The sequence below is a fragment of the Aedes aegypti genome, chromosome 2 (genome assembly GCF_002204515.2).
Source record: "Aedes aegypti strain LVP_AGWG chromosome 2, AaegL5.0 Primary Assembly, whole genome shotgun sequence".
Taxonomy (NCBI): domain Eukaryota; kingdom Metazoa; phylum Arthropoda; class Insecta; order Diptera; family Culicidae; genus Aedes; species Aedes aegypti.
In genome coordinates, this window is record NC_035108.1 from 277514705 (window position 1) to 277524656 (window position 9952).

At 36.5% G+C, this 9952-nt stretch overlaps 1 protein-coding gene across 1 annotated transcript in view; it reads right to left on the reverse strand.

The window, feature by feature from the left end:
- LOC5568761 (protein pinocchio) overlaps positions 1-7176 on the reverse strand; it is a 140681-nt gene extending 133505 nt beyond the window's left edge. Inside the window, exon 1 of the mRNA XM_021845156.1 lies at positions 6538-7176. The gene's annotated coding sequence lies outside the window, so the exon portion shown is untranslated. The remainder of the gene's footprint in view (positions 1-6537) is intronic.
- Positions 7177-9952: the final 2776 nt, after the last annotated feature.

The following is a 9952-nucleotide window of genomic DNA, read 5'->3' on the forward strand; positions in this document are numbered from 1 at the left end:
CAGCTTTTTACGCTGGCTATAAAAAGGCAAGGGGTGATTTGATTTTGACATTTTCGAGTTCAAAGCGAAGTCTTAGTAGGCAATGATATTACTGTGTTGATTGAAATGTCATTAATTTTCACTTCATTTGATTGATGCATTTTTTATACCTACGTAAACCATTTTTCTATAATCTTGAAATATTTTGTATGATTTTAGGCAATTATTTATCAGGATTTATTAGAAGAATTTATTTAACAGGATTCATCAGAAGACATCTGAACATCTGATGTCAACGAATTTCAGTGAATTACACTGCGGAACACGTTTTTGTCTCCAGCATCAAAATACCTCTATTTACTTAATAAGGGTTGCTGAATCCATTGCCATTTACAGAAATATCGTAGCACGTCTAGTTTTTGAGATATTGGTTGTTGAAAATGCAAACTTGCATGCAAGTTTGTCAGCTTGTAAGGCAATTAATTTGCTTAATTTGCCACAGAATTCAAACTTTACGTCTATAACAATACTTATCATCAAAGTTTATAATACTTTTGATGCGAAAAAGTTATTTTTTGATGGTTTAGAAAAGTATTGTATTTTGCCATATAAGAGAAACGAAGAATTTTGTATGGAGGCTGCAAGCATGTGGAAAAAATCGGTTTAATCTAAATTTAATCGTGTAATTTCAACCAAAATATATCTAAAACAAAAGTTTAAGTCCTCCTTTGCATGCATGGTGGATAAGATCACAAAAAAGTTTGATAAAATATACTTCAAAATTTAGATAAAAATCAATAAAACCAACGTTTTATACAAACTTTGGCGTCCTGTAGCTGAAAATTGTGACGTGCTGGAAAATTACTGAGAACGGCATCAGATTCAGCAACCCCAAATCTACTAGAGACACATAATTTGATCCTTGAGACAAGCAAAAATGTCAGTTTTGTTGCGCTGTGTTATTGGATAACGAGATTAAAGTGAACGCAAAAGATTACATCGTTACTATCACGTCAAATAGCATTCTATCACTATTCTTCATCCATTCGTGAACCAAAAATCGATGTTGTTGAAAAGCTGATCATTTTAGGATTCTGGAAAACCTATAAAATCGCATAATTGCACTTTTTTACCGAAGCACTACGCTTTGAGCTGGCACTCGAATTGTATAACGCACGATTTCCGCTTGTTCCAAGCACCGGGTACTTTTAAGATAAATATAAATATTTGTTAGAAAACGCAACTAGCTAAAAGCTTTGAAGAAAAACTAGCTGTCTTCTCTAACGATCTATCCTAGTAAGGAAATATAATTCTCCTTGCACTACCAATTCATAAGGTCCATGGAAAGCTGCCGTATATTAATTTCTCAGAACCTTAGTTTTCTTTGTCAAACGACGCAATCCCAATATACCGTTTTGATTCATATCACGGACAGCTTCAAATTCCGGGCACTCTACCTTGTATGGGAAACATTTCACACGAAATGTTTCAATTTTTGCCGTTCAAAAGTTCTCACTTTAGAGGCTCGTTTTTATAAGCATTTTCCATAGATATCTATGAAAATTTATAATGTCCAAATACTTTAGGTGTCTCTCAAGGGGTTTGACGATTTCAATTGGGTCCTAAAATATTTAATGAAATCTTGTTTTTATTCAATGACACGAAAGACCATGTTACTGCAACTATTTTAGCAATTTTTCCCGCTCAAATAACGGCTACATCATATTTAAACTTTAATTTAAAAATTGGGTCCATAAATGAACCTTGACACTTTTGTTCATGTTTGACGTTCGCTTAATCGACAAAAACACCACAGAGATTTGAGTTTTAACACTGGGGTTGTTCCTATCTGACATTTCGGAAGGGACACGGAAAGCAAAATACACCCAAAATTTGAGTTTAAGCCAAAGAGTGTGACAAAACCTAAAAACAAATTTTTTGGACTTTAACAAAATAAAAACATTAAAAAATTGAGTAAACATGTGTTTTTAGCCTGAATGTAAGCGTTTGGCTCTAAAGTTGGGACAGGCCTTTAGGACCCTATTGGTCGGTGTTCAGACAGACTGAACCAAGTGCTTCTTAATGGTTTCAGAAAAAACGTACCCCATGCATTCTAAATATCAAAATACCTGTATTATTTGCTGTAACAATGCAACTCGTCTATTTGAAGACACATCTGTATCAAAATAGCTCCGGGAAATTAAGAAATGGTAGAGTTCTTCGCGTATCTTTGGGGCGCTAAAATATCATCTAGTCCGGTCTGTCTGAACACCGACCAATTGATGATTTGACTTTTCTATTTATGATTTGTATGACCTGTCCGGAATTCGAATCAAAGTGTCCGGAATATGGGGCAAAAGAAAGGAGGCGTCCGGAATAAGAATCATGAAGAGTCCACATATTTCTATTTATTTAAAAATTTCCATGTTGCGGGATGGAAATCATCACTCACCATTCCAAAGTTAAGTATTTGGACGCTTCGATAATACAGAGGAACATTATGGAATGGTTTATTTTACATGCTTTTTGAGGAGTTATACTTCAATGAGGCCTTAAGTGTCCGTAATATGAATCAAAACGGTAGGGGAAAAGCACTAATTTTCGACCTACAAGAATTCTGTGCCAATTTCGGATTTTCAAACAAAGTAGACCAAAATCGTATGAATGGGTCGAAAATTAGCACAGGGTCGAAATTTAGATAAGATCATTCAAGAAAGCCATCGTAATATCGTTATCGAGGGGAGATCGAATCAGTTTTTTTGTCGAATCACTGGCATACATCTAGGTTCAGACGGGACTTCGTATTTTGTAATTCCTATTCAGTTTGTAAATTTAGCATCAATTAGTTCCGTTTCATCCACCTAAAATAAATAAACATTATTGCAAACAATAAATTACGATAAGGAAACAACATATGAAGCTAATTTTCTAGATTTGGTGTCCTGGAAACACGAATGGAAATGTTTTCGTTTTTCGTCAACATGAAAGTTTGCTCCACCACAACACATAAACAAAAACACATCAGCACATGAACGAAAAGGCTTCGTACCGCGAGCCGAAATGTGTAGGGATAAAGACGGAAGCATCTTGACGGACGGACGCGAGGTGATTGAAAGGTGGAAGCAGCACTACGATGAACATCTGAATGGCACGGAGAATACAGGCGCCGAGGGTCACGACAGCAGAGGAAGTGACTACGTTAGCACGGCGGATGAAGGAAACCAACCTGCCCCCACATTGAGGGAAGTTAAGGATGCTATCAACCAGCTCAAGAATAACAAGCTCCGCTGGAGCTGAACTCATCAAAATGGGCCCGGAGAGGTTGGCCGCCTATCTGCACCGGCTGATTGTCAGAATCTGGGAAATGGAACAGCTGGCAGAGGAGTGGAAGCAAGGGGCCATATGCTCCATCTACAAGAAGGGCGACAAACTGGAATGTGAAAACTATCGTGCGATCATTATCCTGAATGCCGCCTACAAATTGCTATCCCAGATTATCTTCCGTCGTCTATCACCAATAACAAATGAGTTTGTGGGAAGTTATCAAGCTGGTTTCTTCAACGGCCGCTCGACAACGGACCAAATCTTCACTGTACGGCAAATCCTCCAGAAATGCCGTGAATACCAAGTCCCAACGCATCATCTGTTCATCGATTTCAAAGCGGCTTATGATAGCATCGACCGCGAAGAGCTATGGAAAATCATGGACGAGAACAGCTTTCCCGGGAAGCCCACAATATTAATAAGAGCAACGATGGACGGTGTGCAGAATAGCGTGAAGATTTCTGGCGAACATTCCAGTTCGTTCGAATCCCGCCGGTCACTTCAACTTTCGTGCCTGCTGTTCAACATCGCGCTAGAAGGTGGCATGCGGAGATCCGGGTTCAATAACCGAGGTACGATTTTCACAAGATCCAGCCAATTTGTTTGCTTCGCGGATGACATGGACATTGTCGGCAGAACATTTGGAACGGTGGCAGACCTGTACACCTGATTTGGAAAAAGTGAGAACTATTATTGAAAAATTAAAAAATATGAAAGCTCCTGGCCATGATGGAATTTTCTACATCCTCATCAAGAAACTTCCAGAAAGTAGCTTATCATTCTTAGTTGATATATTTAACGAATGTTTTCAGTTGGCATATTTTCCAGACAAATGGAAAAATGCTAAGGTTGTACCAATTTCAAAACCAGACAAAAATCCTGTAGAAGCTTCTAGCTATCGTCCAATCAGTTTGCTTTCCTCCATCAGTAAACTTTTTGAAAAGGTCATTTTGAACAAAATGATGGTCCACATCAACGAAAATTCAATTTTTGATAATGAACGGTTCGGATTCCACTATGGACATTCGACCACTCATCAACTTTTACGTTGATCCGTTCCAACAAATCTGAAGGCTATTCTACTGGTCTTGCTCTTCTATGCATAGAAAAAGCATTTGACAGTGTTTGGCATGTGGGCTTCATCGTAAAATTAAAAAACTTTAATTTTCCAACATACATTGTTAGAATAATTCAAAGTTATCTGTCAAATCGTACACTTCAGGTTAATTATCAGAACTCCAGATCTGAAAGACTTCCTGTAAGAGCTGGTGTTCCTCAAGGCAGCTTTTTGGGACCACTATTATACAATATTTTCAAATCTGACTTACCTGAGTTACCTCAGACATGTTGTCACGATGAGAGGGGTTCCAAAAATTCGTCAGATGAAGTTAAGTATCCAGGGCTCATGCTAGATAACAACTTAATTTTCAAATATCATATTGAGGGCATTCAACCCAAATGTAACAAACATGTAAAATGTGTTTATCCACTTATTAACTGAAAATCAAAACTTTGTCTTAAGAACAAGCTTTTGATCCTCAAACAAATGTTCAGGCCGGTCATGTTGTATGCTGCACCAATATGGGCTAGCTGTTGTAATCGTTATAATACCAGGAAGAAACCTCAACAGAGGATTCGAACTGAAATTTTGAAAATGATTCTGAAGATCCCGTCCCGGAATAGTACTAATGAGTTATATAGAATATCCAATGTTGTAACGTTTTTTACAAATGTCGAATTCAATTATGAATAATTTTAGACAGAAATCGTTACAATCTTACATTACCACGATTAATGCATTATATATCGAGGTTATGTTAGGTTAAGTTAATTGAAAACGTTGTTTTTTCGCTACAAGCAGGTGAAATTAAACCACCTGTAAAAATCTTAACTGCTACTCTACTGCAAATGAAATGTAATAAGTTGTTAACAAAATGTAACACACAACACCTAGATATATGATATAAATGTAATGTTTGGAATGATACAAATAAAGAGTTTTAAAAGAAACTCCATACAAAATTCAGATAATTATAATTTTCCTGTGTTTCCTATATTTCTACTTATTTCTTCAACCGCTACCCCACTGTGTACCATTTCAAAACGTCACAGATTCAAGCGTCATATCTCCGTGCGACAAACAAAACAAGAGTTTTGTCTCGTCCAGCGTACAACAAACATAATGTCACTCCAGGTGAGAATGCTACATCAAATCTCAACACGACAACCGGAATGTCACTCGGCTGATACCGAGTTGTTGCCCCAGGAGCACAATGCTGCATGCATCATTCATTATTTTTATAATGGTAGGTATCTTTTCTTTCGACTAAGATGTATTGAAAAGCAAGTTAATCCATCAAAAACTGCATTAAAAAGTTTCGTTTTTTAATTTCATTTTGCAATCGAATACAAATTTAATAAGTGGATAAGACAAATATTGTCTAATTTTTGTTTTCCATAATATAAAGATTTCTATATTATTATCTTCTCCTTTTCATTTGGATTTTCATTTGAATCAGGCCCATGACAACCACAGTGTTCTTCGTAGCCAGGATGTCCCGGGCGATAAATGAATATCGCCCACTGTCAGTTGCAAGAACTGTGAAAACAAAAACCATTCTTTTGTTTAATTGTTTGTTATGGTTTGATTATCAATTTTTGATATTGTTAAATCAGCTAATAATGTGCCGAAATATTGAAGCACATTTAACATTTCGATGGTTTTGGAAGGAGAGCAAACATTAAGAGGCATCCTGGTAGCCTCCAAGCAAGCAATCAGTGATTTGATTGGGACACTTGGTCGATTATGGATCATAAACATTAAACAAAACTTCGCATTCTGATTGCACTCTCGATTCAAATCACCCGAAAATGAGTAAACACATGGAGATGTTGACTACGCTGAAAGGCGTCCCGTGCCATGGGCCTGATTTGAATTGAACATTGCCTTGAGTCAGCTACTCTTTTTATTTTTAAATATTTCAGATCTTATACTAATAAGTGATATTTAAAAATAATTTAATCACAAAATAATTTAGAAAATAATTTAAAAATATATTATCTAGTTTTTCAATTGAGTTAACATTATTAGATTAATATTGGTCATGACCAACATGAAATGAATAAGTTGAACGAGAAATAAAGTTTTTCAACCCGAATTAGAGAAAAGATGCCAATATCGATAGGTGGATTGTTTAATGATTTCATTTCTAATCACTGAAATTTAGCACTTACCGTTCACAACTAACTTCAAAATTTGATTGAAATAATATCTTCGATGATTTGTATGCACTATCACTCGCGAAGTGAACTAATAATGAAATCAGCCCTCTTTAGCTGAAAAATATCAGATCCCGACAGGAACACTTTGTTTGTCGTATAAATTCACACACAGATTTCACACGTTCCGAGAGTGCACTTTGCAAGCACAGAAAATAGGTGTTGCTATCGGAACGTAATTGATGATGGAAGGTCTAGCACTCAATGAGATCAAAATCCAAAAATATGTAATGCTGAGAAACAAATTGTACTTGTAAATTGTATTCTTTTCTTTCTAAACTTCTAGATTGAATCCACCCTCTGCGGACCCCACTGATTCTATAGATATCTAATCAATGAAAACTTGTCCACGAATCACAACTTTCGCACAAAACGCAACCCTATTATTTCACTGATAATTGAAAAGCAAAAATATAAACGCGAGGCCTAAGTGCGCACCAATTTTCCGATAGAACATCAAACCGATAGTGTTCCAATGGCCGTGATGGAATTTGTTTTGGTTTTGCCGATTCGATGGCAAAATAAAACCAACCTTTGCCTTCTGATGGTACCCTCTTCTCTCGACTCGTCGCGTGCCCTACAATTCGAACTTGGCCATAAGTTAGCACCGAAAACAGCAGAGAAGCTTTTTGACTGGAGTACGTGAACCTTAAAGGGACGATTCAAATATTACATGACGTGCAACATTTTTATAAAAATGTTCAAACCCCTCTTGGTTAGGAATTAGACATGAACTATGAAAACAAAGTGGACTCTGTGCCACCCCTCAGAACTGGGACGTAATTTTCGTAAGGCCCCTAAAGAAAGTGGTGAGTTTTGAGCCTACACATGTATGAGTGGATGTTGCAAAATATAAGACTTGGGTAAATGTGATGCGACGCGACTTGAAGCACGTGAAGCAGGAACATCCAAACGCCGTTTTCCCCATAAAAGGATGTAGGGGGAAACGATTGGAAATACACTGGTAATCAATCCGAAGACTTCTAATTAGTTTTTTTTTATACAAGAGCTGTCGCGCGAATGATAATCGTTAGTAGCACCATGCTTGTAATGTATACATTGGATCAAATATCAATAAAATAATCCATAATTTTAGACAATGCCCATTGAGATGAACCAGCCTAGAGCTGAAAATCTGTTAAATAAAGATAAAAATAATAATGAATTTAGACAAAGCCGTTGCAATCTTCTATAGCTATGATAAGTGTTACCTAACACAGGACATCTCAGTATATGAAATTAATGTAACATTATATGCAATGTAACTAAATCAAATACTAGAGAAAAATAGTCCTTCTTTGCAGTCGTCCGTAATGCTGTCTATAAATTACCTTATCCAATATGAAATAATTTTTAACACTTTTTGTGTGGAGTCTTTGAACATTTTGTGTTGTTTTAGAGCCGAATGCATATGAAACATATATCGATAGTATTCTTTATGTTAACATTTATTTGCAAACAATACTTGATATCTGCAATGCTTTTAAAACTTTAACAAATTGCATTGTTGAAGCAAGGGGCATTGCAATACCTGAATGTGAATTAAAATTCGAATCCTTGATTATAGACGATGATCTTAAACTCTTGTTCCGTCTTAAAAGCGTGAGGAGAAGGCAACTTCAACGCACTTGCGATCCTGCTATGAAAATAATATGGCAGGATCTGCAAAAAGAAATTAAAAAATGTTGTTTTCTCAATTTAGAAACTTTTTTTTTTTTAAACCAAATTTCTCAATTGAACCCTGACTCTAAGCTCTTTAGGAAATAAACAAAAAAAAAACTCAGAAGCCAATTCTGACCTAAAAAGAAGAAAACAAATTATTATTTACTCATTGCGAAAGTGCTCAAAAATATCCTATGCAACTTAAAAGTACGCATAATTTTTATTTAGAACACTAGTCCAATTGATAATCAAGTTACTTAAGACATAGAAAAAGCGTTCGAAAGTGTTTGGCATGAAGGCTGGATTGCAAAAAAAAAAACAACATGTGTACATTGATAGAATAATCAAAAGTTATCTGACAAATCGTACACTATAAGTTAATTATTAGAACTCCAAGTCTGAAAAACTTCCTGTGAGAACTGGTGTTCCTCAATGCAGCATTTTGGGACCAATATTTCCACATATGACGAAAATTTTCGTTTGCGGATGACACAGGCCACTCCACCAAAGGACGAAGCCTGCGTGAAGTTTGCAAAAAAGTTTGAATGTTTTTTTTTCATACTTGCAAAAATAGAAAATTTCTCCTAATGCTGCCAAAACTCAACTAATAATATTCCCACATAAACCAAAAGCTCTTTATTTAAAACCTTCAAGTAGACATATTGTCACAATGAGAGGGGTTCCAATAAATTGGTCAGATGAACTTTAGTATCTAGGGCTCATGCTAGATAACCATTTAACTTCCAAAAACGCATTTATCGTAGCAATAGAAGATTGCAACGTTTTTAGTCTAAAATTATTATTTACTTTATTCGTCATTTGCTCCAATGTTTCAACATTGGATATTCTATGTAACTCATTGGTACTATACCAAAGAGGGAACTTCAGAATCATTTTCAAAATTTTATTTTGAATCTGCAGAACTTTCTTCCAGGTATTACAACTGCTAGTCTATATTGGTACAGCATACAACATGGCTGGCCTGAAAATTTGTTTGAAAATCAAAAGCATATTCTTAAGACAAAGTTTCGATAGGTAGATGAAAAAACCGAATTTAGTACTATACCATTTAATTCCACTAGAGTTTGTATCCTTTGACAGATACGCGTATTTCGACCTCAACTGTAAGGCCGTCTTCAGTGTCGTGTACTAGACTCGACATAAAGACTCGACTTAAGACTCGACTCGACTCGAGTGTTCATGATTTCCCAGGAACCAACGGAAATAAGATTTGCGACCGACCCCGAATCGATAATCATTTCGATTGAAACTCCACCAACCTCGCACTGCATTAGATTGCTCTCATTTCCTGTATGAAACGTATAGTAGACCTTCTGGACAGCGTCGTCAGAAAAAAGAACTTCTCCAGTCGACAAAGAAGGCATATCTTCGCTCACCGCTCGGATTTTCTTTGCATTCACGTTGGCTTGAGAAGATCTGCTCACGAATCGTTTAACAATCCGTTCCTGCTTACGCTCAACTCGTCCGGCCGGATACTTGTCGACCTTATGCACTGCGAGATCCCCGACGACATCACGAGGATTCTTGCTCATCTCCAGCTCCTGTGCTTTTACGCTTTGCATAGAATTTTAAAAAGCTTCGATCTCAGAAAGGGATTGGTCTTTCTTCAAAATTTTGCGGCGTAATTCTGGAGAAATGCACCCTTCTACGATCACGTCGATCAGCATCATCTCGTTTACACTGGTCC